At 54.7% G+C, this 5,845-nt stretch overlaps 1 long non-coding RNA gene across 1 annotated transcript; it reads left to right on the top strand.

Moving 5' to 3' along the window:
* Positions 1–1,576: 1,576 nt before the first annotated feature.
* LOC136297344 (uncharacterized) lies at positions 1,577–5,620 on the top strand. Its single transcript, XR_010723139.1, has 3 exons — positions 1,577–1,931; positions 2,991–3,637; positions 5,534–5,620. It is a non-coding gene; the product is annotated as an uncharacterized lncRNA (long non-coding RNA).
* Positions 5,621–5,845: the final 225 nt, after the last annotated feature.

Below are 5,845 nucleotides of genomic sequence, written 5' to 3'. Positions count from 1 at the left end.
GTCGGGATGTCATAGAGAGCGCAGTTGGCAAAAGCTCTGTATTTTCTGCTCCATAAAACTCCTGAAGGGAGAAAGCTGTGACCACCGTGGTGCCGTTTTTTCCTTCCCAGCCCCGACCAGGTCTCCTCCTACCCGTGCACAGTGTTACCAGCAGCAGCCTGCTGTCCAGGCTGTCGAGGCGTATTTCAGAGGGAGCAATAAAAACAAAGTAGACGTTTTATTTTGAACTCTCCGACCCTGCTTGTTTATTAGCAAAGAAATCCAAAACAAAGCGAACAAAAAAAGAAAACCCCCAAAATAAACTCCCCCGCAACCCACCAAAAAAACCCCATACAGATAGAGAAAATATGCCCATATTATCTAAATAAAGATTAAAACTTTACCCCTTAGAAAACCAGGCTCATTTAATTCAAATTAATTGTGTTTCTGATGTGTTAGGTTCATGAATTCATCTAGTGTAAAATATCGTTTAAAATATAAACAAACGAATTTAAAAAATAATGAAAAAGAAAAATAACAAAAAGTATAGGATATGAAAAATAATATCAATAATAAATACACAATATACTATTACATACTACACGTTTTATAAATATATGTAATATACATAATATAAACATCTATAGTGTACATAATCATATTTAAATGAAATGTATTATTTATAACATTACATAGTAAATAATAAATTATTTTTATATAACTTTCTATATTTAATATATATAATAAATATAATGGTATAATAAACATAATACATGATGTATAATGTACATAATATAAAAGATGAATTGTAATGATGAATGTAAATATCAGAATCACAAAGATAAAAAATATTGAAATAGAGCCTGAACGAAAGGCTGTTTTGTTTCGGTCTGGTTGCTGGCAGGGCTCTCGCAGGTGTGCTCGGGGGTCTTTTGGGCCATTTATTCCGGAGGCTGTTCGCCAGGGCATTCCTGGGCACGTTCGTTTATGGCTCCGCTCCGCGCCGCCGCGCGGCAGTGCTGCCACCCTGTGGGCAGAGAGCGGTAGTGCAGCTCCCCCCCCGCCCGTCCCGCCTGATCTGTGCGGCAATGCTGCCACCCTGTGGGCAAAGAGCGGCAGTGCAGCTGTCCCCCGTGCCCGTCCCGCCGGAGCCGTGCGGCAGTGCTGCCACCCTGTGGGCAAAGAGCGGTAGTGCAGCTGTCCCCCGTGCCCGTCCCCGACGCGCGTGGCAGCCCCGCACTGTGAGCTCGGGGGCGGCGCTGCCGCCCGCCCGCCCGCAGCTCGGGGCCGAAAGGGAGGGAAAAAGGCAAGGAGCCCGGGCGCGTGGCAGCCGGCTGCCTGCGCGCGCCACCCGGACCCCGGAGCCGTCCGGGCGCGATTTTCCGCGGCGTTTGCGGGTGTGCGGACACGGGATGGGGGCTCAACCGCGCCGCTGCCGGCGGTCCATTGAGCCAGGCGCCTGTGCCAGCAGCGGGGGGGCACCCCAGCGAGTGCCCGCACTGAAGATGACGGTTCGACCGGAAGTGGCTTCAGCCTCAACCAGTATGGCGGCGAGGAAGGGCGGAAGTCTTGGCACGCTGCTCGCAACCTATTGTAACCGAGTGCAGCCGAAAATAGCCGAGGCTTGACGAAAATCGCCGACTTTCGGCCAGCAGCCGGACTCAGCCGAGGGCAGTTCGGGGTGATCCCGGACCGGTGCCCGCCCTCCCTGTCGCTTCCTCGGCCGGCGGTTCGAAGGCGATGTCGGGGGCCGCTGTGCCCGGAGCGGGAGCACTCGCTGTCGCTGCTGGAGCCGGGCGGCGGCCGGCCCGACCAGCAGCAGCGGCTGCTTTCTGTTCACACCCAGAAAGTCATTCCTCACCCCAGTTATGCTATCACAATTACTTCATTTTTGATCTGCAGTTACAGCCACATTTCTTGAAAGCTGCCCGGAAAACCTGGCTGGGACTCAGGTAAAGAAAGGGAGACTGACCGGTAACACCCCGCGGGGCCGCCGGCAGCGGCTCGGGAGCGCCGGGCGCGGGCCCCGGCTGCGGCAGTGGCGGCCGTGAGGGCTGTGCTGACAATGGAGGAGGGCGGGAGCTGCCGCAGCGCGGTTGAAGCGGAGCGGAGAACGGCCGGTCCCGGGAGAAGCCCCGAGGACGGCGGTGGCAGCCGCGGGGGGCGGCCCCGAGCGGAGCCGGGCCGGGAGCGGGCGGCCGGGGCTGCGTGGGGCGAAGGCGGTCCCGACGCGGGCACGGAGCCGGGGAGGAGCAGCGGGGCCGGCTGGGGCCGCCCGGCGGAGCCTTTCCTGGGAAGCAAAACCTGCGGTTTCTCCCACCTCGGCCCCGTGGCGAGGGGCAGCGCAGCAGAAGGGAGCAGCACCTGAGCGGGTGGGGCAGTGCTGGGGCGCAGGGAAGATGCGGCTGGGGCAGAGCTTGCAGGCTTCTTACATTTAAATGAACGTGGAAAGCTGAGAGAGAGGTAGTATAAAAGCTCTGTGGGTGCTCGGACAGGTGAGACGTGACTCAGGGGAGGGAGTCGCTTTCCTGAGCTCCTGAAGTTCCATTTGTCTCTCTCAGGAGCAGATGTGAGAAGTTTCCTGTTTGGAATTGGGCTCCAAAAGGAAGGAACCTGAAGCTGCTTCTTTTGATAAATCCATAAGCATGGGAGGCTGTATGAAGCACACTGTTTTAAGTAGCCAGTAACTTCCATGGATATTTTAACTTTTAAAAATGGTGACTTTTAATTCCTCTGCACACTGATGATTTGGCTGTCCCACACAGGTTTCACTGAGGCTGTGAATTGCAATCCCGACCATCTTCCGGTTTCTGGTGCTTAGGGCTGTGGCATTTGGTGTGCAGAAAACATCCCAGGCTGTCCACCTAGGAACTGTATGGGCATTTCCACAGGTCCTCAGAGTGGGAAAAGGCCAAGAGGGTCGTAGTGGGACCTCTCTTTCTCCCAGGCCTGGCCATCCTCAAGACACCTCTAGATTGGTTTTAAGGTGTTTGTTGTTTTTTGTTTTCCAGCCCAGGACTAAGCTGGAGAAAAGGTGGAGAGTAGCAAGTGGGACTGCCATGTTAAGATCCATCCTTGGATTCCAGGTTCTCCCAATGGGTTTGTCCAAAGAAAGGAGGTGTTTGCGGTACCTGTTTGTTCACCTGTTGAGCTTGGAAGAGATGCTGAGCATGAAATTCCAGGGAAGCTGCACTTGTGTAGTGGCTGGAGTGAGAAGCATCTTGCCTGTCTTTCCCCACTGGTGTGCTGTGGTCATTTCCTCTCTGGGTCCTTGTTTCCCTCTTTGTCTCTGTATCCCTCTGTCCTTGCCATGTGTTTGGCACTCTCTCTTTTTCTCCATCTTTCTCCACGCCTCGTGTTCATGCTTATTCTCTGTGGCTTTGTGGTGCTCCCCGTGCCACTGTTTCCCATGGGATCCTTGTGTCCTGTTTGCTGTCCCTGTTCTTTTTTAATCCCTCTCCGTCGTGCGGCCCATCAGTGTACAGAGGCTGACTGGAGGGAGGTTCTTGTGCTGCAGGTTCCGTTCAGGAGGCTGGTGTGATTCAGCAAGCCCACAGTTTGAATTGCCCCCTCCATGTGGTCCAGCCAGCTGTGCCCAGTGCCCATCCTGGAGTGCCTTTTCTGTCAGCTCACGCGCCATCGTGCTGGAGACTGTCAGGCAGGTGCTGGGGTGGACGAGGGGAGGGCAGGGGGCTGAGGTGCTGTTGTTGGGCAGGGCTTGCTCTTTCACCCACACCGAGTGGTGGCCAGGCTCAGCTGAGCACAGCAACTGGTGTTGGAGAGGTGATGCCTGTCTCGTCTGTCTGAGCTGCCCCAAAGGCCGAGGACAGGGCTGAGGCTCTGGTGGTTTGGCTGTACGAGGCCCATGGCAGCACAGTCACCACCCGGCTCCAGGCCTCCCTCCCCGTTACGGAGGCGATGCTGTGAGTCCCTGCAGAAGGGCTGGGGCATGTGGCGATGGAGATCAGTCCCTTCAGCCCTGTGCTTTGTCCCCCAGCTGTGACCTCCTGGAGCATCTGGCTGTGTGGGGCCACCTGCTGCTGGAGCCACAGGGCCTGAGGCTTTCCTTTGCAGCCTTCGTGTGCTCTCTGACCTCCTGGTCCTCCTGCAGCCACCCAGGCCAACACTGTGAGCTCAAATCACAGACTGAGCTGTTCCCCATCCCGAGCGTTGTGCAAGGCAGCAGTTCCAGGGAACAGCAGTGTCCCCATGTCCTGCACCCAAGTGTTGCAGAGACGCGCTTGAACAACCCTGCTCCTCAGGGAAGGAGGACAGCTGCCCACTGCCCAGCCAGGGTAGGTGGTCTTGAGCGAGTTCTGAGTTCTTTAAGTGTGGACAAAGGTGCAGAAAGGCTGGTGTGCACAAGTTCTGCTCCAGCCATAGAGGTGTGGGGAGCAGCAGCTTCCACAGTGACTCCTGTGTTGCAGCCTTCATCTTGCCTAGCAGTGAGTGTAGAAACACACTCTACTCCCTTCCTTCTCCCTCTGCCTGTCCCTTGCACCACCCTTGCAGAAGAGGAAACACAAAAAAATCAAGAGGATTATGTAAAAACAAGCTGGAGCCTGTTTTTTTAACTTGTTTCCAGGTAACTGCACTGACCTTCCTCCTCCCAGGGGCTTTGTTGTAGTTGCTCTTTTAGTGTCTGCCTCTGAGCAGTATCTCACTCCTGGGACTGGGGAGGCTGAGCTTACCTTTATTTTTTGGGGATGAGGTGGAGGGGAAGTCTGCTTCAGCCCCTGTGGGGAAGAGACTGGGCACAGGGATTTATCCTTCCCATGAAAAGGCACGCACGGTGATTTCTACACAAAATACTTTATTAGTCAACTAAAAGCAGTGGATCCACAGCCGGAAAGGGAAGAGGGAGAGGAAAGAGTCAGAGTCCAGCACAGCATGTGGTTTTCACCCTTTTCCCCTGAAATGCCTGTGGCCGGCCATAAAAAGCCCCACCACCAGGCTCAGCTTCTCCCTCCCACACTGGCAGGGTGCAACAGTAGCAAAGAAGCGTGAGCACAGGTACAGGGCAGCTCCGTCTGTGGCCAGGCCCTGCCTGAGCTCCTCTTGGCCCCTTAAATGTCCCTCAGGAGGTGGCAGCAGGTGACACTCACCTGGCAGGGGCTGCACCTGGAGAAGGAAGAGGGAAATGAGGAGTCAGAGGGCATATCTGGCTCTGCCCCATGGGCTGTGGGAGAGCTCCCCACAGCCCCCACAGGGACTGCCAGTCTCACCTTTGGCCCTGCGAGCAGATGTCCAGCAGCTTCTTCTGACACTTGGAGGCACCTCAGGCAAGGCTGGAGCAGCAGTCACTTTCCTCCTCCCACGAGCACGTCCCTTCCTTGGCCCTTCAGCTACGGGCGATTGAAGGAGACACAGGAAGACTGATTCAGTGATCAGAATTTGGTTTCACTGAGGTTTTCCAAAAGCTTGTATACCATTTCAGGAAGGTTAATAGTTTCTACTACAATAATTAGGTTAAAAGATCATACAAACAGCTCATGCATTTTACAGCATCTTTTTCGTAGGGGGTTGATTGAATCTCTCCTCTTCCCATAAACAGGTTTAATCCCATCTTCTGTAATCTCAAAGTTCTGTTTGTTCCTGCCATGGCATCCTGGTTATCAAACCAAGCCTGCAAATGAATGGTGAGCGGTCTGGGGCAGATGGAGGGAATGGCAGGGCTGTTTCAGAACTGCAGAGAGAGGACGGAGATGTGGGGGAGCTGCTGGTATTGCAGCATCCCTTCCAGCATCCCCTTCCCAGCGTGCCTCCCACAGCACCTTCCCCTGCAGAATCCTCCCTGCTGCCACCCCTCCGGGCGCCTCACCTGCCAGCAGCACCTGGAACTTGTTGGCCGAGAGCATTGCAGGGA

The sequence above is a fragment of the Chamaea fasciata genome, unplaced genomic scaffold (genome assembly GCF_029207755.1).
Source record: "Chamaea fasciata isolate MVZ Bird 193981 ecotype frontalis unplaced genomic scaffold, bChaFas1.0.hap1 SCAF_15, whole genome shotgun sequence".
NCBI classification, from domain to species: Eukaryota; Metazoa; Chordata; class Aves; order Passeriformes; family Sylviidae; genus Chamaea; species Chamaea fasciata.
This window is presented reverse-complemented; position numbering and strand designations above follow the sequence as displayed.